The sequence below is a fragment of the Ochlerotatus camptorhynchus genome, unplaced genomic scaffold, assembly GCF_037179485.1.
Source record: "Ochlerotatus camptorhynchus isolate MF236.1 unplaced genomic scaffold, CSIRO-AGI_Acam_v1.1 ptg000222l, whole genome shotgun sequence".
In the NCBI taxonomy this organism is placed as follows: Eukaryota; Metazoa; Arthropoda; class Insecta; order Diptera; family Culicidae; genus Ochlerotatus; species Ochlerotatus camptorhynchus.
In genome coordinates, this window is record NW_027040712.1 from 5,615,085 (window position 1) to 5,640,695 (window position 25,611).

The 25,611-nt window shown below is 37.2% G+C and overlaps 1 protein-coding gene across 1 annotated transcript in view; it reads left to right on the forward strand.

Annotated features, from left to right (window-relative positions):
• Window positions 1–25,611, forward strand: part of LOC135703800 (uncharacterized) — a gene marked incomplete at its 3' end in the record, with an annotated part of 203,932 nt that overhangs the window by 99,859 nt on the left and 78,462 nt on the right. The window lies entirely within an intron of this gene.

The window sequence follows — 25,611 nt, forward strand, 5'->3', positions numbered from 1 at the left end:
TAAGCAATAAGCTTTAAATGCGAAGACCTTTATAGATCTCTAAAATAAATGTATTTTTTGTTAATTTTTTTTAGAACATTAGAATAAATGCTATTACTTCGGGTTTTTAGTATGTTATCAAGCAACATTTCAACTTTATTTTCTGAAATATTTATTTTTCTGCTGTTGGCAGCCATGCAATCAGACAGATTTCTTGTTTATTAATTTAGCTCACTTAGTGAAAGGCTTTCGTTAGTTGGGCTGAGCTGTCAAGTTGAAAATTGTTTGAGGGATACACCGATTGTTTATTATCATCACAATCCTTTACCAACTATCCAAATTGTTCATACCAGAGACGATGTTAAATAAGAGACGCGCGAAGACTGAAACCAAAAGTTCAAATCGAACCGTCAAACGCGGTTCCAATCGAGCAATGTAAATAAACACGAGCGCTTCACGAAGAAAAGCGTGGGAAGTATTGAGATTCGTGTTGAATTTAATTGTTGAGGTTGGTTGTCTTTATTAAGGAGATTTTCAGCCAGACACTGGTTAACTGTTGAGATTTAAATAATTATAGTTAAATTTGCGTATGAAACGTGAAATTGGACAGCGAATATTATTGTTATTCACCAGCTAAATTCTCGTTATGTCCTCACGAAAAATTTGCTCGAGCACAACGAAATACATCTAAAAATACTCTGTTAAACGCTGTCCAGACTGGAGAGTTATAACATGTTATAACGGTTGTCAAATAATTGCAACACAGAAACCACCATCAAGATAGCGCTATAACATGTTATAACTCTGTAGTCTGAACGTACTATTACAAAGATTGGTGTAATTTTTCAAGATAGTACAATTTGTGAAAGAGAGATTTCACTCATACATGATAGGAAGCTACAATCGCAGATTGAATAATTTTGTGCACCGCGCTGTAGAATATACCCTCCAATGTAGTATATTTGGTGTCACTCAGAGTTGTCAAAAATTGAGTCTTCAAATACTTCCATTTAATAGCGATACTACCGATACGGTTCATTTTACCGTGATGCTGAAGCAGACGACAGTCGCTGAAATTAAAAGTCACCTGAAGTAAACACAAAATTGAGGGTTGCCAAATCTTGCAGAAAAAGAAATTAGTTGGCCGTGCAACCAGATTTACTTTTATTCTCTCCGCGCGTCTCTTATACAACATCGTCTCTGGTTCATACATGAGCCCCTCGAAAAAGAAATAGCACTGTCAAAAATGACGTTTGTCTTCGATTTAGGTGGGCTACAGCCCAACTAACGGGAGCCCAACTAAACAAACAACAAACAATCGTCTATTGAAGAAACGACTTCTTGGCCATTTTATTCAACTGCATGCTTAATAATACTTGTACTATTCATAATAATAACTTCTGATCAGGCTTTGTTCACACAAATCTGGAGAATTTATTCAACCACAATATTGAACATTCGACTTATTTGAGTTGTAACAGAGTTTATACGATATTTTTTTTGATTATTCAGCGTTTATTAGGCATCACTGCTTCCTTAAAACCGTGATGCTTCTGTATACGCTTGATTCTCATGTGAAGTAACGTTTCATTAGACATTAGTATACATTTATTAAACGATTATTTAACTGTGGGAAAATTAACCCGAAAATAAGAGGGACGGGGACAGGGAAGAGGGTGTGTGGTGTTTCTTCAGTTATTGTATTCATTATTTCTGACGTGGCTCGCACCATACAAATACTAGAAAATTTATAAAATACTTATACATGTCGTTGCATGTGATTCGAACCATGTACCTTCCGATCACCAGCCACTTGCCTTGGCATCTGAGCTATCCTAGAATTTATCATATGGGCTATTGAGCTATCAAAAAAGCTTGCTTGAAAGTAAATACCTATCAGCACTCCCGATCGCAACTGTAGCTCCTTCAAGGCCCTGTGGGAATGATTAATTCATTCATCGTTGTTTTAAATGAGACCAATGTTACCTCTTCACCTCTCCAAGTCAAAAGAAATGATGCTCGGTTATATTTTAAACCAGATCAATGCATTCATTGTCGTGAGTCATGTCATCGATGATTACTATTTAAATTAATTAGACGTAGAACACAAATAAAAAAAGGGTTGAACTTGGAATTGAACTCACGAGCTTCTACTTGGAAAGCGGAAACGGTAACCACTACTCTACTGATTTCTTCTTGTTGTTAGACTGAATCAGTGTTGTCGAATAATGAATCTAATACGTCGTTTATAAAGCATTTACAAATCATTTGATTTGAACATGCACAGTGGTATAAGAGCGATTATGCTGACTGTGTTCACCTTTATTCAGCAATATTGTAAAGCAATGCAATGAAATCTAATAATGAAGCTGGAGAACATTTATTAGACATCTAATAAAGCATGTTATTAAATCAATTGAAAACAGTCGAATTAAAGCGACAATGTATGTGCAAATTACACTTATTCAGTTTGTTATTATATCAAACTTCTGGTTCTGAATCAGGAAGACAGTCAACGTTTATGAAGCTTTTAATAAGTAAGTTAATCATATCAGAGCAAACGGTGGAATAAAGGCCAATCGAAATGAGCTTTTTTCAGCACATAATTCGACATCCTGTTTTATTCAGCACTGTACAGTGTTATACAGCATTTATTCAATGTGTATGCTTATTTGTGACCTTGAATTGTTTGTTGGGAAATTTGACTGTAATTAGTGTTTTGAGTTCTGCATTAAAATATCTAATATCACAAAGGGTTTTTTTTTCAAAATTCGAAAAATTACCCAAATACGTTGGTGGTGGGTGGTGCGGTTAAAATAAAGTTTCGATTTTTCGCGTAAAAAATTGAAAAGCTGGAATATCTGAAAAATCCTACGTTAGATTTAAGATAGTTCGTTTTTACATCGCGGGCAGAAGAATCATCAAAATTGATCGAATAGTCTCCGAGATCCCTGTCTCGCAAGGTTAAATAAATTTGATTTCGAAAAGTAAATATTTTGGGCTGAACATTTTCGATAATAAAGCTGAAATGTTGGTTAATAACAAAAGGGAATTTACGTATTCCCGTCAATCTAAGCAGCATTTTTTCAGCGTCACGCGCACATATGACGTGTTTGTTTGCTCTCATTGTTTTCATTTATCTGCTGCTTGCTTCTGTATCCATTTCAATCGACAAAATTGTACAAAACTGTTTGAAAGCGTTTTTACGACGCTTCAAACTACTCTGGTGAGTGTGACTATTGTCGGCAGTCCCTTTTTCTTCGGCAACCGTTCCATTTGAACTGCGTATTAACCAGCTGTTCTATTATCGGCAACTCGAAATCAACCACTTTTTGTGGTGTGTATGTTTCATTTGAAGAAAAACCTGACATAACAGGTTTGCCCTGTCGTAAAAATGTAATCAGTCTGAAGCTGAAAGACTAAAGAATCGTTTAAATACATGCAGCGAAATGTTTTGGTGAGAATTTACCCTACTAAAATCTAGAAATGGATGCATTTATTTTAATGTTCTAAAAAAATTAACAAGAAATTCCCCTATTTTAGAGATCTCAACCGGTGTCCCCCTTAAATCAACATATAATAATTTTGAATCAGTTTGATTTCTGCAAAAGCCTCTTACAACTACCTCCGGATTTTTTTTTATCGATTTAATTTGAAAGATTCTTCAGACACGCCCGGAAGTTTTTTTCTTCTTCTGAATTCCACTGTAAGTACCTTCCGACGCTTCTGGAAGTATTTGTAGTTTTCCCTAGAAGGGTCTTCCAATATTCGCCTCTGCGAATATCCAAAATTTACCTCGTAACTCGATATCATCATAAACTTGATTGAACGGGAGAGTCAACTGACTTCTTGCACCAAAGATAGAGCGATAATAGTGAATATGTAATTAGGCAGGATACAATTCTTGTGAATGTGATCAAATTAACTGTTATTTCTGAACTCTGGATTTCATATGGGGATCATGCTTACATAACATAAGTAGAATTTTCTCGATATTTATGAGTAATACATAATTTTCATCACAATTAATCACAATTTTCATGAACGATTCTGGATCTTATATTTTTTTAAATGAGGCCTTTTATGCACATATTTCAAACATGCGTTTAAGCTCCCAAGGCATCACTTTTAACTATTTCACTGAATTCTGAATATTCTAAAATTGTATTTTCGTTTTATTCCAAAGCATGCCGTTCTATCCACGATTAAAAAAACAACAAAAGCTATCTTGATGAAGATTTACATTTGAAAATGTTAAATATGATTTTTCTAAAGTTGTAGCATGGTCACTTTTATGTAAGTTAAGGTAAGAATTGCCAAGTATTATGTTGAATTTATAATTTGTTTTGCCATCTATTTTTGTATTTCAATATTAATTATCGTTCACGTTATTTATTTACCAATTACATTTATTACACCTCTCAGAGTCGAAAATGATGACGATCGGCTTTTAATCACCCCACAGGAGAAAGCAAATGCTATCGGCGAGCATGTCGCTTCATCGCATTTGCTTGACTCGAATATCCAAAGCCCGCTCTAAGATAAGCTTGCGCAATGCGTTCAAAACCTAGATGTCTCCCCTTTTGTCGTGCCTCCGGTGGATATGATTACAGTACAACAGATTTGCTCAGCGCTGAAATGCACCAAGAACATGAAGGCTCCCGGGTTTGACGGTATATTCAATTTGATCTTGAAGAGACTCAGCATGAAAGTGCAGTCTCTTCTAACCGCTATTTTGAACAGATGCTTGAAATTGCACTAGGATGCCCCGCGAAATAACGAACAAACTTCAACGATGCCTTAACGTCTTTGCTGATTATGCCACCACGTGGAAAATTAAAATCAATCCCTCCAAAACACAAGCGATCATGTTCCTCCATCGGCAATCGCCCAAACTGAAACCGGCTCCATCTTGTACTGTACTCATGGATGGCACAAGGGTTGAGTGGTCTGCCGAAGCAACCTATCTCGGGATGTTGTTCGATGAAAAGCTCCTCTTCCGTTCGCATGTAGAGAAAACTGTAGTCAAGTGTTCTGCCTTGGTTAGGTGTCTGTATCCGCTGATTTTCCGCAGATCCCGCCTCTCAAGGGTGAACAAACTGGCTGTTTACAAACAAATCATAGCAGCTGCGATCTTCTACGCAGCTCCGGTGTGGGAATCATGTGCAAAGACTCACAAGAACAAAATCCAGGTCGCTCAGAATAGAGTGCTGAGGATGGTACTTGATCGTTCTTTCGACACTAGAATAACAAATTTACACTAAGAGGCAGGCATTCCCAAAATAGATTCCAGAATTAACGAAATTAACACTAAATTTGCACAAAAATTTATCCTTTAAATTTGTCGAACCTCTTAACGGAATCCCTTTATGAAGAGCTTTGAGTGGGTTGGTATATTTCTAAACATAATCCATCAACATTGCTTAATAGAGATCAAGGAAACGGATACTCGAGACTCTTTAGCGTGCTACTTAAAACAACACATCGTAGCATGCCTCTACCTGTTGGAGACTGAATTTATGTACCTGTTTAGGTAAATCTGCTGATTTTTAGTACCTATTGATTAGTATATAACTCGTAGATTAAAGATGGATTCTTCAGTGGTGTTGAGTACTTGGCACTGATGAAGTCTGCAAGTAGTAGACGAAATACGCGTATTTGTCAAAAGATAAGCAATTATAACGGAATTAAAAGGAAATATACCAACCCACTCAAAGCTCTTCACAAAAATTTATTTTATCAGAACATGGTTTGATAAGCAATTTGTATATAGTAGATTAGGTGTATATAGTAGTTGTAGTTGTAAATAGTAGTTATAAGTAGTTTCCTTTTTCAATTTAAAACAAACCAATCCCACCAAGGTCAAAAGAACTAAAGTTGAAAAGCCGCATCTGTGTCACTTGATAAGTAATACATGTAAACAACACAAATACAAGAAATAACGATCAGTGCTTTAATTGAGTTAAGAAATGGTTAATTTAATTGTCCCTACGTAAGTTGCATACATAGGAAAATCAATTTTCAACAGACACTCCGCTCCCGCATGCCCCATCAAACCATCTAACCTAGTAAACTGCACCTCTGATGCCGGATCAGAAGTTGTAAAGTTCAATTTCCAGGCACCTTTTTACCGGTCCATTAACGATGAACAATGGGAACATCCAGAAACTGTGCCACTGGTACCATCGTATCCGATACACAAATGCGGTTAGAGTATATCGCACTTACATTCGCTTCTCGATGGATGCATTACGATGTCGTTCTCTGCTTAACCTGCAAATCACGACGGGTATGAAATGACATTTCATTACCATTCATTCAAAGTTGAATATCGTGAAGCCATGGAAAATATTCAATAAAATCACACTGGCCATAGTATAACGATGGAAAAGGATTCTGAACATGATGAGCATTGCATCAAGTGAGAAGCAAATAATGCACTCGCTATTTAAACTGCGCACGAGCAGATTTAGCAATAAAAATGCATTCCCTGCTGAGTACCGGAAATGGAATGTACAACGATGCTAGAAACAATTTCACAAAAGCAATTAAAAGACTTATACGCACAGCAGAGCACTGAACGAACAGATTGCAACGGTGCGATAGATAGCACGTTTAGTCTTTATCCTAGTTGGATATCGCAACAAATGCACCGCAGTCAGTCAGACAAGAAGGACTAAGTGAAGGGCTGAAAACGTGTTGCAGTTCTCTGCCTAGGTGCAAGTGTGGAATTTCCGTTCTAATGGGACAAAAAAGTCAAATCATCGTTTAGAGAGGATGCTCCTACCTCTCTCTGTTTGATAAAATCTTCAATTTCGCCATCAGTTTAGCATGACATTGTTATAACGTTTGGTTCGTTCCTCCGTTCTACTAGAGCTGTCAAGCTTGGAATGATAGCTTCAAGCAATTGTGTGCTACAAAGCCATGTGTATGCCAAAACAAATCGTAGCAAATTGTATCCTGAAAAGTTATTCATGCTAGTTTTGCATCCGCAGGAAACTCAATCCTATATATTCTCTTTGCATTCATCGTTTGCATAATCTGTTACAGCGTTAACGTATGAACTTTGTGGTACACTTTTGCATTTGATACCATCGTGTTTTGTGAAAATATTTGTTTGATAGGATTCATTCGAACTGTTAATGTTAGTGAAGAGTTGTATGTTAATTAGGGAACTTCATTTTGATAAAAAAAAAACTATTTGCAGTCGTATAGGCCACCATCCAGTGTGTTATATAACGCCAACATATGAATCTGTGAAAAAATGTTAATGATTGATGAAGATTTAGAGATCACGCAAATGGTTTGAATTTTTTATGGGGATTACAATGGAAGAAGTTTAAATTTCACAAATATAGCTCTAAATCTGGGTATAGGGGAAATGGATGTAATTTCGATCTAAATGCCCCTAATTTGGGTCCATACATAAATTCAGCAATCGACTAAATTTTCAATAGCGTCCAAAAATATCCATTAGTACTAGAGCTTCCATTTCTCGGTGGTTTCCACCATCCCGGGATTCGGGAAATATTTATTTGATATCCCGGGAAGTCAATAAAGATAGTAAATTGTTTTAATATTCGTATGTTTCTAATTTCATTTAACGATGTTCTGAAATGTATGTTTCATCTCCTTAGAAGAATGATTAAAAAAGGAGATATCTTCAACACTAGGGACACCAGATTTAACGACACATCTTCATTTTGAAGACATTTAAAATTCTGTGAAGGTATTTTTTCATGTATTTTGAAGACATTTCATGATATGTGATGCGGAAGCTGAAACAGACTTCCAATGGATTTTTTTTTTTAATTTTAAGCTGGCATATGAAGATTTTTGTTAAATAAATGAAGTTTTTGATTTCATATTTTAAGCTTCTTCCTAAATATGTTGAATATGAGTAATGCAATTGATCAATTGAATACTCACAGGACTTCAAGGAAATATTCGAGCTGGCGATCTTTTGAATACTTCCTGATTAACGTTCAGTTTTGGGAGAATATCTTCATCTACTTGATCAACCTGAAGCCTTGAAAAATATCCAGAGGACTTTATTGAAATCTTCGATCAACTGGAGATCTTTTAAGTACTCCCTAACCGATCTGCCATCTTGAGAGAGCCAATTGAATGTTTGACCAGTTTAAGATCTTCAGATTTTCTGATCAACCTGAATTTACTCATATCTGGCCAACCAGCAATCTTAAGAGACTATCTAGAGACGTTATTTGAATTTTACGAACAGTTGAATATCTTAAGAATAATAATTGATCGACCTGAAGTCTTGAAAGATATCCAGAGGTCTTTAAATCTCCGACCAGCTGTATATCTTTTAAATACTCTCTAATCAAACTTCCGTCTGGGAAGGATGTCTAAAAGACGTCTCTTGAATTTTTGAACTCTTGCATATCTTCAGAACATTACTTGATTAAGTTGGAAAGTCTTGAATAATATCCAGAGATATCATCACAAATCCGTGAATATCAGTTATACGAAGATTTGTGTACTTTCAAGAAGTTTCTTGAACTTAAGCTCAGTTCCCTGAACTCAAAGCCTATATAAAGTTCCCTGAATATGTAGAATATTCTACAAAATCCTGGGATCAACTTCTTCGAAGTTCCCAGTACTTCAAAGATTTTTCCATAGCTTACATCTTTTAATTTTTCGATAGGTACAACTGAATTTCTGCCCAGCTTGATGAACTTGTACGAATTTCAAATAATTCATGCGATGTTCCGTAATCATCGTCCACGAAGTTGTTTAACATTCTACGAAGTATGCTGAAGATCTATGATGGTCTCTGAAATTTTACGAAGTTCCACGAACTTCTATGAAGTTCTCTGAAATCAAATGAATATCTCTTGACATCTAAAAAGTTTTGTCAACCAAATTTCACAATAGTCCGTGTATATCATGATGATTATGGTGGATGATTTCTCTCATGAATGTATTTGTAAAAACTATTTTGCCTTGCTTTAGGATTACATAGATTACATACTAACGGATAAAGGTAATGCATACCTTTCAACGTAACGAATAACCGCCAGGGAGAGCTATGGATGCCAAGATAGAAGTTGGTGACATATAGAAGTTCCTCCAGAAGGAGTAAGCATTTTACAAGATTCTGCTTGCTAATCTAAGGAAGGACTCTGAACACTGTAAATACTGAGTCTTTTCATCAGTTGAGACTAGCACTACGTACTTAACAATGCATTTCAATGGTTTTCGATTGGACATCTCACGACGCTCAACCGGATTGAATCAAAATGTTCACGGTTTGTTTCACTGCTAGATCGTATTTTTCACGAGTGCTTCTTGTACAACGATCATATACAAAAAGTAATGTCTGTGTGCAATTCTTTCGAAAAATCAGAATGAATGCCAAACGAAGGGAAGAGATATATTTCATAAGATGTGAAAGATCTGGATTCAAATTCTGCTACAGATATCCCAAGAAAGATTTAAAGTGGAAAAAGAGTTTCAAATTAAAAAATCCCGGGGTACACGCGATCCGGGGATTTTAAATTAATTTCCCGGGATTCAGAAATCCCGGGAAATTTAACAATCCCGGGATTTTCATCCCGGGACATCCCGGGATGGAAGCTCTAATTAGTACCGTCCCAACGATGCGTTTATCTAGATAAAATTGATAAATAGCAGATTTTTAGCCATGGGCCCAATCTTAGATTCATAGGCCAACATTAGAGCCATTTCCCCTAGTTGTTCAAACTCTGGAAAAAATAATATGTGGATGCTATGACAAATGCTGACAAGCCTGTACGGCCAAAATGACAGAATAGGGTAATTTTTTTTATTGAATATGTGCCTGAAAACAACACAACAACTAAAAGCTTGTTTGTTATTGTTATGGCATCCATGTATTAAATTTTGACAAACATTTTCCATACAACCTATACCTTTAAGCCTGCATCAATCTTCACCATTTTTACACACACTCATATTTTGGAGGTAATAAATCAAACTGAAGGGTAGCCTGATGCACCCAAATTTTAATCAATTATCATATTCAAACGCACATCTGAACAGCTAGAAAGGGCTAAATAGATCTATTTTATTTGTCGTATGCACCTAAACCAATTTCACTTTCAATCATAACGTTCAAACTTTCCTACTCGTTCAAGTTCATCGAAAGTTGCTTACATTCACTGCCAACAAATCAAACAGTCTCCTCGTCCAAATACACTTCCGAAACCACTTGAATTCCCATACTTATTCGGCTTCTCGGCTAATTTGCATTAGATGAGCCCTTTCGGGTTGATCAAACACAATCTGAAAGTGATACATCCCTTCATCAGTCACTTGTGCTCTTGCGAACCAATCCAACATTCATCAGATGAGCGTTGTGTTTCTCTGTATGCCCATTAACAGCTTTGTTTCTTTCGAGTGGAGTTTATTTACTGGTAATCACTTCACGCCGTCGTTATTACTGCGGTTGAATTACTGGTAAAATCACTAAACAAAACCGGAGCAGAGGAGAATACGTGGGGCCATCCACTACCGCCGGTCTATGGCGCAAGTGCACACAATGTTAATTTATTGACACCGACAATGGGATTCAATTTTTTTCACTGATTTAATGGTTTCACTTTCATAGCTCAGCTTAAGAGTTTTACGCAAGGAATAGGGTAATGGATTTATTTAGGCCCACCCTGCTATATTTTACACATTTTATAACATTTAAGTATATTGTGAAATTCACATGGAAATTATTCCACTTTTAAGCGTTTTCAATTTTTATTGTCCCTAAAATGTTTCATTTAGTAGTATTTTCACATTCGTGCTGAATCGGTCCAAAATGAATAGGTGGCATAATTGAACTCAACTTTCAGGAGCTATTATTTCTAAAATGTATACATTTTGAACATGAAAATGTGGTTATTGCGTCAATTAAAGCCGATTGAAACCGTTTCTTAGCTCGAAGAAGTGATAAAATGTATTAAAATAGTTTTCTGAGGCATGGCGGACATATTTTCGTCATTATCTAGAAAAAAAAAAACATATTTTTGCCATTGCCGCTAACCAGGTGGTCCAAAATACGTTCCAAACCTGGCCAAAAAATGTTATCTGAAGCGGCTTCGAGAAGAAAAGGTAGGCCAAAATATGTTTTGCTGGTGGTCCAAAATAACATTTATTCAGCTCTTCGTAATGACCTGATGAATTAACCTTTCATTGTAACAAAATCATACGTTTTACGAGAAATTGTATAATGACTTCCTAAAGCGGTCCAAAATATATCCGTTACCGTATGTGTTTAATGTATTTAAGCCACCAACTCATTGGCCTCTAATACCGATTCGAATTGACTCATCCGAAAGCAGATATCACTAGTTTACAAAACAACATAAAAAGTGTGAACTTTAGTGGTTGACCAACGTTTCTAATGCAAAATCCTACGCTGAATTCAATGCCGTGGTCAGAAAAAATTAAAGTAGAGCCATTTTTGAGATATACAAAAATTTTGATTTTTTGAATTTTGGACAAAAGTACGATTACTAAAATGTCAATATCTTTGGAACTAGTGCACCAATTTTAAATCTTTTTCTAAGAAAGTGAAGCTAAATAAATTTGCTATCGTTCACTAGAATATTATGTCTTATTTAAAAATTTAATTTTGAAGTCATTTAAAAATTTACAGCATTTTTTTTTATTTTTCCTGCGAATTTTTCATAAAAATCTTGTTTTAATCAACATTTTTAATGGGATAAAAAGATTCAAAAAATCATTCCATAATTTATTCTTGAAGTCCATTAAAAACTGGAGAAAATGAGCCTTTAATGGATGAAATCGGTTGGAAATTGTGGAAGTTATGAAATTTTTTGTAAAATCATGGAGATTGAATGTTCCAAGATTGGCCGTTGTCCCGCTCCTAGGTTCATGCACCACTTCCAGTAAGCCTTGCTGCGGACGTGTACGCATACGGTGCATTTCACTAACACTACCAGCTGTCACGCAAAATTAAATGGGATATTTTCAACAATATAATTTACGCTAGTGTTTGTGAGACCGCTCGGCGAGAACCTAACGCAACCAACTCAATTTGACAGCTTTCTTTCTTTAACATAGCTTAACGATACGACAAAACGTGAATTCAAGTGTAAAAATGATCCTCAAAAGTTTTGTTACGCGTGTGGCAACTATATATTTACAAAATCGGTCAATTTCACTGCTTCGTTGCAAACTGCATAAGGCTTTATTTTAAAATTGATCCTGGAGACTTTGACGAACCGTGGATTCCAAAAGTATTATGTAGTTCGTGCAAAACGTTGGCTAGGTGGATGTCAGGCGCAAGGTAAATTGATTTTTTGAATAATTTTCATATAAACAATTTATGTACAGCATGGTAGTGCTTTGTTCTTTCCTGATCGGTATTTGCAGTGTTTTCGGTAATTCTTTACACATTTCTGATGGTTTTGTTTTGGTGGAAAAGGTTTTAGTTCTCCTTCTTTATGGTTTAGTTAACGATTAACCTTACCGCGAGTAATTGAATATCTCGTCTGAGTAACGGTTTCAACAAAAATGTTAATAAAGAGAGAGAAGGATAAGTAATATTCATTTAATTCCACTACCTTATTTGCTTATCCTTCACAGATACGCGTATTTCGTCTACAATGTGACAGACTTCTTCAGTGTGTGGATGCATGATGCATGATGCATGATAGTAGTCAACCACCCATTGTAGCACGGGAACTCAGTCCTATAGCAGTAGGCTCTCTTTTCTGTTTGTTTTGATCAAGCTTAATAACCTCTGATTGCCTTCAACATGTCGTTGAATGAAGAGCCAAAAGCGGATTGGGTGGATCGATTGGCAAAGTCGCCTATACTGTATTACGGGAGGGGGGTTGTTAAAGAATCTCCTTCCAGCAACATGATCGCACAATTGGTTAAAAAGACGAGATCCGGGACGATGAAGATGCCCCAATGAGTGGAGAGAAGAGCCCGCCCTTTATACACCAAATTTTATCAACAGGGAGTTGGCATTCTCACTCTCCCCGTTCAAATCACTTCAATCGGGTGCTCCATCCCAATCCCATAATTGTTTGTTATTTGTTTTTTGGAATTAAATGGAAGATAACAGTTTTTGCTGTTTTATTTAAGCATTCCGCTAACAACGTTTACATTATATATCATGCAAAGTTCTGACACACTTCATGCAATGTAGCAAATATTGTATGCAAAATCGCATATTTGTAAACAGAATTATTTGCGAGTTTCTTGGTTGCGTGAAATGTAATACAAGTCTACGTGAATGAATGTTTACATCACAATTAAAATTCAGAATTTTTATCTGCCGAAGTGCTTTTTCTTCCTGGTAGTACAACAACTAGATCATATTGGAAGCCGGTCTAAAATCTTGTTTAAATATTAGAAGTTTATTCGTTAGGCAAAGTTTGGATTTCCTGTTTATAAGAGGATACAAGCATTTTATATATTTGTTACATTTGGCTTGAATGCCCTCAATGTGATCTTTAAAAGTTAATTTTTGGTCAAGTACTTATACAAGATATTTAACTTGGTTTGACCAACAAATTGCAACTCCGTTCACAGTGACTATGTGACTGCTACTAGGTTTCAAAAAGGAAGCTCTAGGCTTATGTGGAAATATTATAATTCGAATTTTGGAAGCATTGGGAGAAATCTTCCATTTTTGTAAATAAGAAGATGCCCCGTAACGTGGGTAGATCACCTTTTCGTGGTACGTTACGGGATGTAAGATCTACCACCGATTCCTTGTCCTGACTACTTCAAAATAGGGGAACAGGATTTTTCAGTAATCCAAGGAACACATCTTAGTCCTTGTTACTTTTTATGCCTTGTTGATAGTGACAAGACTCGGCTTTGTCTACCGAGGATGATCTTGAAACAAGGCAAAAAAATGAGTTAGTTGTCTTCATCTATGTGATTCCTAATCTTCTCTTCGTTGTTCCCTAGTTTGAAGTGGTTAAGACTAGGGTTCTGATGCATGGTCATTATCGGTGTCATACCTTAATTTTGTTGCTAAGGAATCCAATTTTGACTGACAAAGGGGCGCGCCTTTGGAGGGTGTTTCAACACTCCAAAGGGTATAAATAGCGGGACCTTTCAATTAGAGTCGGATCCTTGCGATAAATGCAAGAGTGGCAACTGTAAAAAAATCGAATACTTCATCATTTCTCAATAGTGATGGAGTAATACGACATGCACTAAACTAAGGATACGGGATATACTACAATAGATCAATTTACTGGTCGCAGTAGTGTTAGGTCCCGAATAGAGGAAAAAAATAAGAAGATAAAATATCTAAGTTTTTCTGCAGTCTGCTGCAAATAAAACGAAGACTTCTTCCTTTAGTGGAAATTCCTGTGTCATCAGCGAACAAAGATTTGTGGCAACCCTGAAGTAAATCAGGGAGGTCCAAAGTGAAAATGTTATACAATATTGGCCCAAGAATGCTACCCTGAGGAACTCCTGCTCTAACAGGTAGTCCATTAGATTTGGAATTTTGATAATTTACCTGTAGAGTTCTGTCAGTAAAATAATTTTTAACTTATTTCATAATATAGAGTGGAAAATTGAACTGCAATCAATCCTTCATACCAAACACTGTCAAATGTTTTTTTCTATGAAGAGCAACTCCGGTCGAGCAGCCTTCAGATTTGTTTGAACGAATTAAATTGGTAGCTCTTAAGAGTTGATGAGTAGTTGAATGCCCATGGCGAAATCCAAACGGCTCATCTGAAAAAATTGAGTTCGTATTGACGCATCATTCTATTCAAAATTATTTTTTTTTAAAAGTTTTCTTATTGAAGAAAGCAAACTTATTGGACGGTAGCTAGAAGCTTCAGCTGGATTTTTATACGGCTTCAAACTTGGAACAACTTTTGCATTTTTCCATTTATCAGGAAAGTATGCTGAATGGAAACATCTTTTAAATAATTTTTCCAAGAAAGACAAGGTTGTGGGAGTTTTTTTGGTGAAGATATAGACAATTCCATCATCAACTGGAGCTTTCATATTTTTAAATTTTTTAGCTATAGATCTTAATTCGTCCAAATCAGTCTCCCAGGAATCATCAAGAATATTGTCCCGAGAGAAAATATTCCAAAAATTCCGAGCAACCTGATTCTCAATAGGACTAGTAAAACTCAATCAGAAATTATGGGAACTCTCGAATTGCTTAGCAAGTTTCTGAGCCCGAATATGTGACCAAAAGTTTACCACCTTCTTTAAGGGGAAGCTCACCGCTCCGAAAAAAAATAATTACGTTTTTTATAAAATATTGGAAAAAGATATCAAAATTCTAAGAAAATCACATATTTTTTAATTTTTCAAAGAAAATTCACGTGCAAAAACATTTTTTATAAGTCATTATGGCATAAAGTTGGACTCAAAAAACCACAAAACATCAACTTTTCGGTTTTTCTGAGAGTCCAATGTTTTTTCATGATGGGATAGAAATTTTTTTTTGCATGTTATTTTTGACAAAAATCTAAGGAAGAAACTGATTTTCTTGGATTTTTGATAATTTTTCCCAATATTTTTAGAAAAACTAAAAACGTACCGAAAATATTTTTTTATTTTTGGGCCGGTGAGCTTCCCCTTAAACGCAGGAATAGGCTTTAGAGGCATTCAAAGTGTTTTTATGTTACTTCATACGCGAAGTTAACGATTTTCAGAGTTGGTTGGAAATGCTAACATGAAGCTTTAGTGTGATGATTTATTAGCTAGAGAATGATCTTTAGAAGAGGGTAGGTGGATAGTTCCGTTAAAGTACGGCAGTATGAAAATTGAATAGAAGTTGAAAATGAGCGAAGGGCCATTAATGCGACAGTTTTTAGAGATAGACGCACAGTTTTGCCTAACCCGTACGATGTACGCGGGGACTTGAAGTATGTCTCCAAGTCCACAGGCAAAAATGTGAATGTAACAACTCAAGGCGGGAGTAGCCGTCAACAATGCTGATGATGGTACAGCACGCAACTACCACCCTACTGCTTTCTCTCTGAGATGATCACGTTGGTCATGACGAGAGGAGCCACACAATAGTTGGGTAAAGAAGAACTGCATTATAACACACCATCGACTGGAAATGCTCTCGCAACGTGGGGCTTTAGGTAGTGATGAAAACGTCGCTAGAACTATTCCACAGCCGCAGTCAGTTTATGAGCAAAAAGAGGAACGCACATTTTTGCCTGTGGACTTGGAGACATACTTCAAGTCCCCGCGTACATCGTACGGGTTAGGCAAAAATGTGCGTCTATCTCTCAAGTTGGAATAAACGTGGTGCTCATCTCGGCAAAAAAATCTTAGTGTGTACGGGTATGTTTCTGAACGTCACTCATGCGAAAATTATTTTGCTGGTCTATACATTGGAATGGCAAATAGGTAGCTATAAACGTAAGTGGTCCAAATTTTGTTTCAACAGAAACTCCCGAAGCATGCATGAGCATGAGCATGATTGACCGCCCACGGTTGCTACTCTGTTATTGCCGGACCATCTGTAATTACACAGAGAACCAATATACGATGCTTGGGACTAGTAATCATCCTCAATGTGTAAACACTGATGATCTCAAACTAGGCAATACTAGTGCAGGCCCCGCCCGAACACAGGTCAAGAAAGGAAGGGGTAGGAATGTGTTGCAGCAGGTTTCGTTTTGGTAAACGATAAGCTGAATTGATGTCCTAACGATCATATAACGCGAAGGAGCTTGGGATTGAACCCACGGTCTTCTGCTTAGTAAGTAAAATTGTTTGCCACTAAGCAGGCCAAGCTCTTTTTTCCTGCATCGTGTTGCTGTTATTACCATGTAGTCATGTTAACAAATAAAACGATTGACGAATATTCAATGTGGATGGGCTTGAGATTATACTCATGATGTTCTGCTCACTGCAAAAACGGTTGCTCTAAGGCCACCGAGCCCCTCATATCACATTATACCGTTACTCAAGTTGTTATAACTATTCAAACCAAGTACTAGCGGCAACGAAAAGTTTTACCAAATATACGATAAACAAGCGATCTTACTATACATTTTTAATATGAATGGACCTGGGGCCACGTTTTTTTGTCACTGCAACCGACGATCTTTCAAATCCCCTAAAAGCTACGAAAGAGTACTTAGGCCTTCATCAAGTTCCTCTTCCACGCGACGTTTAATGTTTCAATTTGCTCTTTACGCATGGTTCAGGCAATCATAACAAACTATGACCGACGTGACAAGCTATTCAAATAAAATTACGTTCTCGAATTTCACTTGGTATGTAATGAACAACAGTAATACGTGATAATTCATATAGTTTCAGGGATAGAATGATGTTTTGAGTACAAGTCAACGTCTACCGATCGAGTGAACTCAAATTGTTTATTGGCTCACATATACCCTCTCGGTGCTCAAAGATCCTGCTGATGAATGAGTATTTCGACACATGTTGACTGCTTTGCAACAAGTCATCTGACTACGTATATTTTTATTTTGCAGTGTCGATAAACTGAAACCATGAAAATGTGTTGCGGAATCTTCTGATTCCAAGCTGACCAAGAGAATGCTGCGTGGAGGAAATGCTGGTACATTGTCAAGAGCGCAAAAAAGGAGGATGGAAAGTTTGTCGATATTCCGGGAGTTGAATGGGAATGATCGTCATTCATTTCTTGTCGAAATGTTTTGGCCCATATGCATGAACTACCAGAACATTAATTTTGGAAAAGTCATGAAACTATAATATTACATTGCACAAAACGTATTGTTTGTTTTGATTATTCGTAGAAAAAATAAAGAAAACTGAATCCATGAATTAATCATATCGTCCGGCCTTTTTTTCACGGAGATGGTGCTGTTCCGCTGGTAGGAAGTGATAAAATCCCCTTAAAGAAATTGAGAGAAGTGGGAATAATTCGCTTTCGGTGCATATTCAGGTCAAACAAGTTAACGACAACCTAAATAAATAACTCAGCGGCACCGGTAGTGCAGGGGTAAGCGTGATTGCCTCTCATCCCAGCAGGCCTGGGTTCAATCCCAGTCGGCGCCGCCGGGATGTTCTGAGGCATAGCATCTCTGATCACACCTTCCTTTGGAAAGGAAGTAAAGCCGTTGGTCCCCGGTTCATGAGTTGATGGGTTGATAGGTAGGGTCCAGGTGTGAGAGCTGCCTCCCTGGCGTTGGTAGCATTGATGCTCAGCACGGAAAACAAGATCGACGGAAAACACATCAAGGGAAAAAAAAACCTTAATAATTAGTCAGGGCCATTTTAGTTCAGTTTTTTCCCGGAAATTATTGTTAAACAAGCTTTAATTGAATAAAAATTATTTTTCCCCATACAGTTTTACTTGCTTTACTATCAGTCCCCAGAGTGCCAAAAAATTCAAATTTGGGAGAGAAAATTCTCTCTCACGACCTCAATCTCTCAACATGCCATGTAGTTTGATGACACTCGATTTGTGATTTCCCTTTCACAGATTACAAAATAGAGTACCTGACACTGCAAAACATGTCAGGTACCTCTATATATGCATTTACTTAACATTTGAAGTTCCTTCTTTTTTACATATTTTGCGCAAGATACTTTATACCTCGCCCCATTCATAAAAATCGCCGGGAAATTCTGTGAGGGGTGAGATATTTTGTGTGCAGAATGTGTAAAAAAGGAGGGACTTTGAATAATAATCTAATTGCATATATAGAGGTACCAGATATGTTTTGCACTGCAGTGTGAACAATTATAGGAAAACAGATTGTGTTTAGTTTTCGATGGATGTCACCGCAAACAACAGCAGTGACATCTGACGAAACATGAATACAGAAGCTTGACAAAATGATTAATTTAAATCATTCTGACGAAACATGAATACAGAAGCTTGACAAAATGATTAATTTAAATCATTCTGGATATGTTACTTCAACTTTTACCAAGCCAAGAACGTAGCGTATGAGATTACGTATATACATGATAGAATTTATATCGAACGAGCAACAATAAAAGGTTTCCATGTCTTTCAGAATTAACTTTTTCTGGAACAGGAGATTACACCGGAAATGATCCGGAACTCCTAGTTGTTCACAGAACATTTTTGTAATCGTATTGTTATAATTTTGCGTGCATTACACATAACTGAACACATATTATCAATATGAAAACCTTCATTCTAGCTCGTCTCAATCAAATCTATAGAGATTCTAAATCTTATTATTTCTTGTATTTGAGTTTTTTTTTGTTGGAATATCGAGTGTATACTCCAAGTAAAGAAATCGAGGGAGTTGTTACCGAAGCGAGTATAACTCACGATGAATTCCTGAAAGGCGGGGTTGGTGTCTTCAAGAACCCTCACCTCCCGAAAATTAAAATACTAGACTGCAGTGTCTAGTTGGAACGAAGAAAACTTACACGCTTTCGGACTCGTTTCGTGTGTTTCGTCAGTACTACCAGATTATGTCTCGATAGGGATGATCTGATCACCTGTGCACTTGTTTGTACCAAAGGTAATGAACTGCACAAAATGTAAGCGATTAGGGCACACTGCGGCTTTCTGTGGTAACAAGCCACGTTGTGATCAATGTGGGGGAGAAACATACGGACCCTAATGTTGGCGAGGGAAATCATTTCGTTTTCAAAGCCTCACCCCGGAAGCGATCCAAAATTATCACGCAACAGCCTCAGGAGGCCTCTCGTATTGAACCTCGAGTCATCTTGAAAAAACCAGGAAGTAGCGGTAATGTTCCAAAAGCCCCTCCACCGGGTTTCAAATCATTTGATGTTGATAGGGACTTTCCGCGGCTTCCAGCTTCTTCCAAGGCTCGGGATATTCCAGTTCCACAGCAGGACAACATGCAGCCATGTTCACGTTTTCTGGAATTGTAGATGGCATTCTCGAAATATTGAATGACTCCATGAGGAACATTATTGTTTTGATGATTCCAATGTTGAATACTCTTTTGAAGCAACTAGCTTCTAAATGGCCAATACTTTCGTCGATCATCAACTTTGACGTTTCAAATTACTAGAGTTTGAGAGTGTGATAGTGATTTGTCTGTTCGTGTATCAATTTTAGTTTCTGTTCTCTCATCGTTGTCCCTTGCCCCTCTTTTTATGTTTCGTTGCAGTTATAAACAAACCCCAGTCATCAGCACTTTTCCGTTACCTCACTGCATCTCCCATGGTCAATCGTCGAAAAACAGCCAGTAAACGGCGGTGGAGATTATAATATATCAATCGCATTCTTGTGTTGCTTTTCCTTGATCCCTTCAATACCTTTTAATAGATTGTAGCCCGTAACCTCTAGTAAATCGCGAGTATTCGGACACCTCTTGTACTACCTCTATTTTATTGTAAAAATTAAAATTAATTTCGACTCCGTAAAGCTTTCGCATTTGAGCCTTGATAAATAAATGAATTTACAAAAAAAAATCTCATTATTTCCTCTGGATTCACTATCTTCATCCAGCAATGATGCAACTTCAGAGCTTTGCACATACGTTCGATTAATTCTTTCGAATCGATCCTGCAGAACCGCACATGACCTTTAAACATGACAGTTCTAGCACAGTGAGCGGTATGCAATGGAGAACTCATTTCAACAGCTCTAAATTCCAGACATTGTTTATGTCCCCCACCCCCACCGTGGCGTCAAACCCCTGGGAATGATTTATCATCGCAAAAACGCAAACACACATTCTTCGGATGTTCTCACACGCAAGATTTGAATGATATATTCTTCTGTGCTTTGCCGCTTACTTCTACAGTTCAATTCCAACGATTTCGGGTGTCTAATAGACAAATAAATGGCAAAATGCTCTCTTTTCCCTACCGAGGGTTTTTAAAATATTGGGGAAAATATGTGCAAGTAGGTGGGGAAGAAGAAGCATTCGGAATCGGTCGTAAAAAGTGCGAAAGACGCCGTGGCGCGGTAGGCGTTGATGTGAACCATCACCCATAAAATTCACTGCCTGCTTTTCTTCTTCGATGCGTGTATAACTATGTAGCGTGGAACTGGTTGGCTGAATGACTTCTGGAGCACGCACAAAATTCCTTCCTTTGTAGTTCAAGTTGAAGTTCCTTTTATATGGAGCGTGTTGGTATATTGCGGGGTGCGTCATTAGATTTAGCTAATTTGAGTAATAAAATAAATGAGCGAATATTAGACGGTTCAGTAACTCGGACAACACTTGAACGATTCATTCAAGTTCACGGTTACATCAGTAGTGGTTTTGGTGGACCTAGGGTTGATTACCGGTACTTTTGGTAGTGTTTTTGATTAAAAAGTCTGAAAACATCCAAATATGATTTAAAATGAATGAGAGGGTAAAGTAAATACACAGACACAGTCTGTGGTAAATACATAAAGAAAAATATGTGATTCGAATTCTGGATCTCACGGATTCCAATACAGAACATAACGGACTCTGAAGCAAATTTGATTCGATTGACATGTGTCACTTAATTTAACTTAACTCACTTTAAATCACATTTGGATGTTTAAGTTTAGATTTGAAAATAAAATTCAGCCAGTACCGAAGAAACCGGAAATCAACCCTTGTGGCGGCATTGCAAACAATATAAATGATTTGCTACTCAAATTTCTTTGCTATACGTCCCGTTTAAATAAACCAAATATTTTGCTTTTCGTGCAGGTCATCGCATAAAATGCAAGCAACCACTCATCACTCATCCAACAGCACCGACCCCGACCTTCAAAGGTTACCAAAGTCAATAACCATTCAATATCGGCGCCGGATGATCCGATAATCCATCAGGGCATAAGCTGGAATAAATCTGGTAACAATCACTGCTGATGCTCAATGCTGATCTGGTTTGCTTTGCCATGGTCCAGTATGGCAGTCGTGAGAATCTGATTGCTCGCAGTTTGGACCTATCTTCTGCTGAAATGTAATAAATAATAAAGGAGAAATTCTTCCGCATGATGACAACGGTGCTTCTTCGAATTTGATTTATAGGAGTCTCGTGCTCGTTGCTGTGCCGTATGTGCTGAGATATTTTCATTGTTCTGGTGAATTCATAGCATGTATGTATATCTGAAAGTTGAGTGCTTTCTCAGGATTGGCATTATCAATTGGGAACGAATCGGGTTTTGTTTATTTTTGGCATTTCATTCAAATGTGAGCCCGCTTTAACATACCAGAATTAAATGCTGAAATCTAATAATGTTTGGTCAGCTGTGGTTCCACACAATACATCGGTATTGATTTCCCATGAATGATGAAGCATTAGACAACATTAGGTATTTGCAGATCAAAAATTTGATTCCGGCTTCGCAGTAGCGATTAATTCTATAGAGGGAAATCTTTATGTAAAATCTGGCATACATGTTAAGCGCCAACCATTTATGCTTCAATCGCCTCTTGAGACGATGTTCACGCATTGTAAGCATAAATATCTCAGATCATCATAATAATGATCATCACATTTTTGTTTCGTCCTCTATCACTTGTTTCGACGAGAAAAAAAAAATACAAAACCCATCAACAGGCGCAACACATCCATACTATCACAGTCGTGCCCAAAGAAAAAGCAACCCCATGAGCGATGTGAATATTTACATTTCGGAAGTGCAAATTTCTGCACACCAGTGTGGCAGACGCATCTGTTGTCGTTTTCCATTAGTAGCAAAAATTGATGTTCGGGGCTGGGCGTGCAAGGCGACGTGCCGCATGAATGATAAATCGTTATGATGGAGTGGTTGAAGATTTTTTGGGCAGTTTAAATTAATTACTAGCAATCACATTTAGAAAGAGAGCGCGTGAAGAGAGAGAGAGAGAGAGCTTTTTTATAATCTGTTACAACAAGAACGGATGAACGGATAAGGTCAGTGGTGATTCCAATACCTGGTGAAAATCAGGTTATCCAAATTTCGAAAAAAGTGGACTAGCCAGAATGATAATTCCAATGAATCGCACGTGACTGACTTTAGGTGAGCAATTTTGTAGACTGGTCACGTCTATTCCAAATCATCTTTTCAAAATTTACCCTGAAAGCTCTCAATGATCTGAAGCCTTCACGCCAACAAAGATGGAATAGCCAATGCGCGCCAATCTATCGATCAAAGTACTTCTTCGCAAAGAAAGAGAGAGGGATTAGTAATTTCCATTTAATTTCACTTCCTAAACTGCTTATCCTTGACAGATACGCGTACATATTTCGTCTACAATGTGCATACTTCTTCAGTGTCCTGTACTAATACTCTACTGATGAAACCATCGCATCTTACGGATTAAATATTAAACCTAGGTTCACGCTTGTTACGGATTAAATATTAAACCTAGGTTCACGCTTGTTACGGTTGATCGACTAGTAGATCTAACTTTTTTATTTATTTATTTTTTCATAGAGCAAAGAACCAGTTCGTCGTAATCGCCGACACATCAATACTATTAATGATTTCACCATGCACATATCAACAATATAGCCGGCGTCGGTGGTGTAGTGGTAAGCGTGACTGCTTTCTCACCCCAATGGGTCTGGGTTCAATCCCAGCCGAGGTTGGTGGGATTATTCTGAGGCATACAAATCTCTGGTCACGTCTTCCTTCGGAAGGGAAGTAAAGCCGTTGGTCCCGGCCCATGTGTATTGAATTGAATGGGTGCGATATCCTACGCAGGTGTGGAAGCTGCCTTCCTGCACATTCGATTGCCGTCAATGAATAGCAATCGATGTCCGTTGGTGATTTACACTAGATTGCGGAACAGAGACCGACGTTAAATAAAGGATAGAAAAATATCAATAATACGTTTTTCCGACATTTTGAACCCTTACTGTATTTGAGGAAATGTCAAACTCATAATAATTGTAATAATTATTGTCTTGAGTATTCTCCAAAAATTCAAACAGGAATTATGCTTTGGATTCTTTTTCTATGAATTATCCTCCGAATTTTGATGAAATTAAAATTCTCTTGGATATTTTTTGGAAATGACCTTCAGAAATTCCAGTTTTCATTAAAATTTCTTTTGAGTTCTATAAAATACTCCCTTTAAAATTCTACCCAGAACGGTTTTAGAACTCTCCTAAGGTTTTTAATATGAAGTTCATTAAAACCACCTTGAAAGCAATAATCTGAATTCCCTTGAAGTTATCCCTAGAGGATAGGACAAATTGTCGTTCAACAAAAGGACGAAAGGACAAAACGTTGAACGACGAAAGGACGAAAGGACGAAAGGGCAAAAGGTCGAAGGGACAAAAGGTCGAAGGGACAAAAGGTCGAAGGGACAAAAGGTCGAAGGGACAAAAGGTCGAAGGGACAAAAGGTCGAAGGGACAAAAGGTCGAAGGGACAAAAGGTCGAAGGGACAAAAGGTCAAATTGAACTTAAAGTGACAAAAGGTCGCATGAACAACCCAAGCAACATTTAACGTTTAATGAAGTTCTACAAGGCTTCTATAAAACAACATTCATAAAACCCTGGTCAAGATGGCTTGGCCTTTATTACATCCACTAAAACCTCATTAAGACTAGAATCTGTCTAGTTGGCCCACCCTGAAGAAGGTTCTAAAAGCTGTATTATCGAGACATTTCAAGAATGACTTTCTGTAAAAAGGTTATAACTAATGCATTGAGAACCATTTTAAATCCTTATTAAAAGTACAATAAAAGCCATTTGGCATTAATACTAGTGCCATTTGCCATTGACGCTTGTTAAGCGTACTAAAAATAAAGCATCAATGAAGATAACAAGGGATACATAAATATCGTCTGAGCTTGCCAAATTAATTGTTCACAAATGAATCTGTCATAAATCCTCATAAATTTCCTCATCATTAAAGTGAAAGAATTACTAAAATTATCAAAACTCAAATTATATTCTTTTTTTATGTGACAGATGTGGATGTGCAATGTGCTTTGGAAGATCAAATAAAAAAAAATAAGTCCACTTTCGGGAAACGTTGACTTGACTAATTATTTTTAATTTAGGAAACAAAATATAGTTATTTGTTATCTTGGAGGCGAACCAGCCCCAGGCTGAAAGCCTCCCTAATAAAGATAAATAAATTAATTAATTAGTTATTTGTTATGTTAATCATTGCTCTTATCCGAGACTATGAGAGGGATGGTGTGGAGTGCCCCCCCCCGCCACCACTGGCAAAAAGAGATGAAAACTGACCCGCTCAAGTACCAACTGTGTGTTTGAAACAGTTCTACCGATTTTTTACCGCACTTCAGTTGTTATTTGAAGGATGACAGGAGCACATATCGTGGTAGGGGTAAACAATAGTTGCAATTTCCAAACCTACGACTGGATGCCTTCCTTCAAATAACAACTGAAGTGCGGTAAAAAATCGGTAGAACTGTTTCAAACACACAGTTGGTACTTGAGCGGGTCGGTTTTCATCTCTTTTTGCCACTGGTGGCGGGGGGGACACCCCTCACCATCCCTCTCCAAAGAGGGAGTTTGGTAAAGAGAGATGAAAAAACCGATTTGTACCTTCCTTAAAAGTTGTCCTAGCTCGCTATTCTAATATCTATATGCAATCTTCACACTGTCGTACTCTAACGGAACTATCAACTCTATGCTTTCATCTACTCCATCTATCGTATCAAAATTACCACTACAGTCTGTTATTTGAAATTAGCATCTTCAACTATAAATTATCAGTTCAGTTACGTTCTTTGAATTTTGACGTGCACTTTT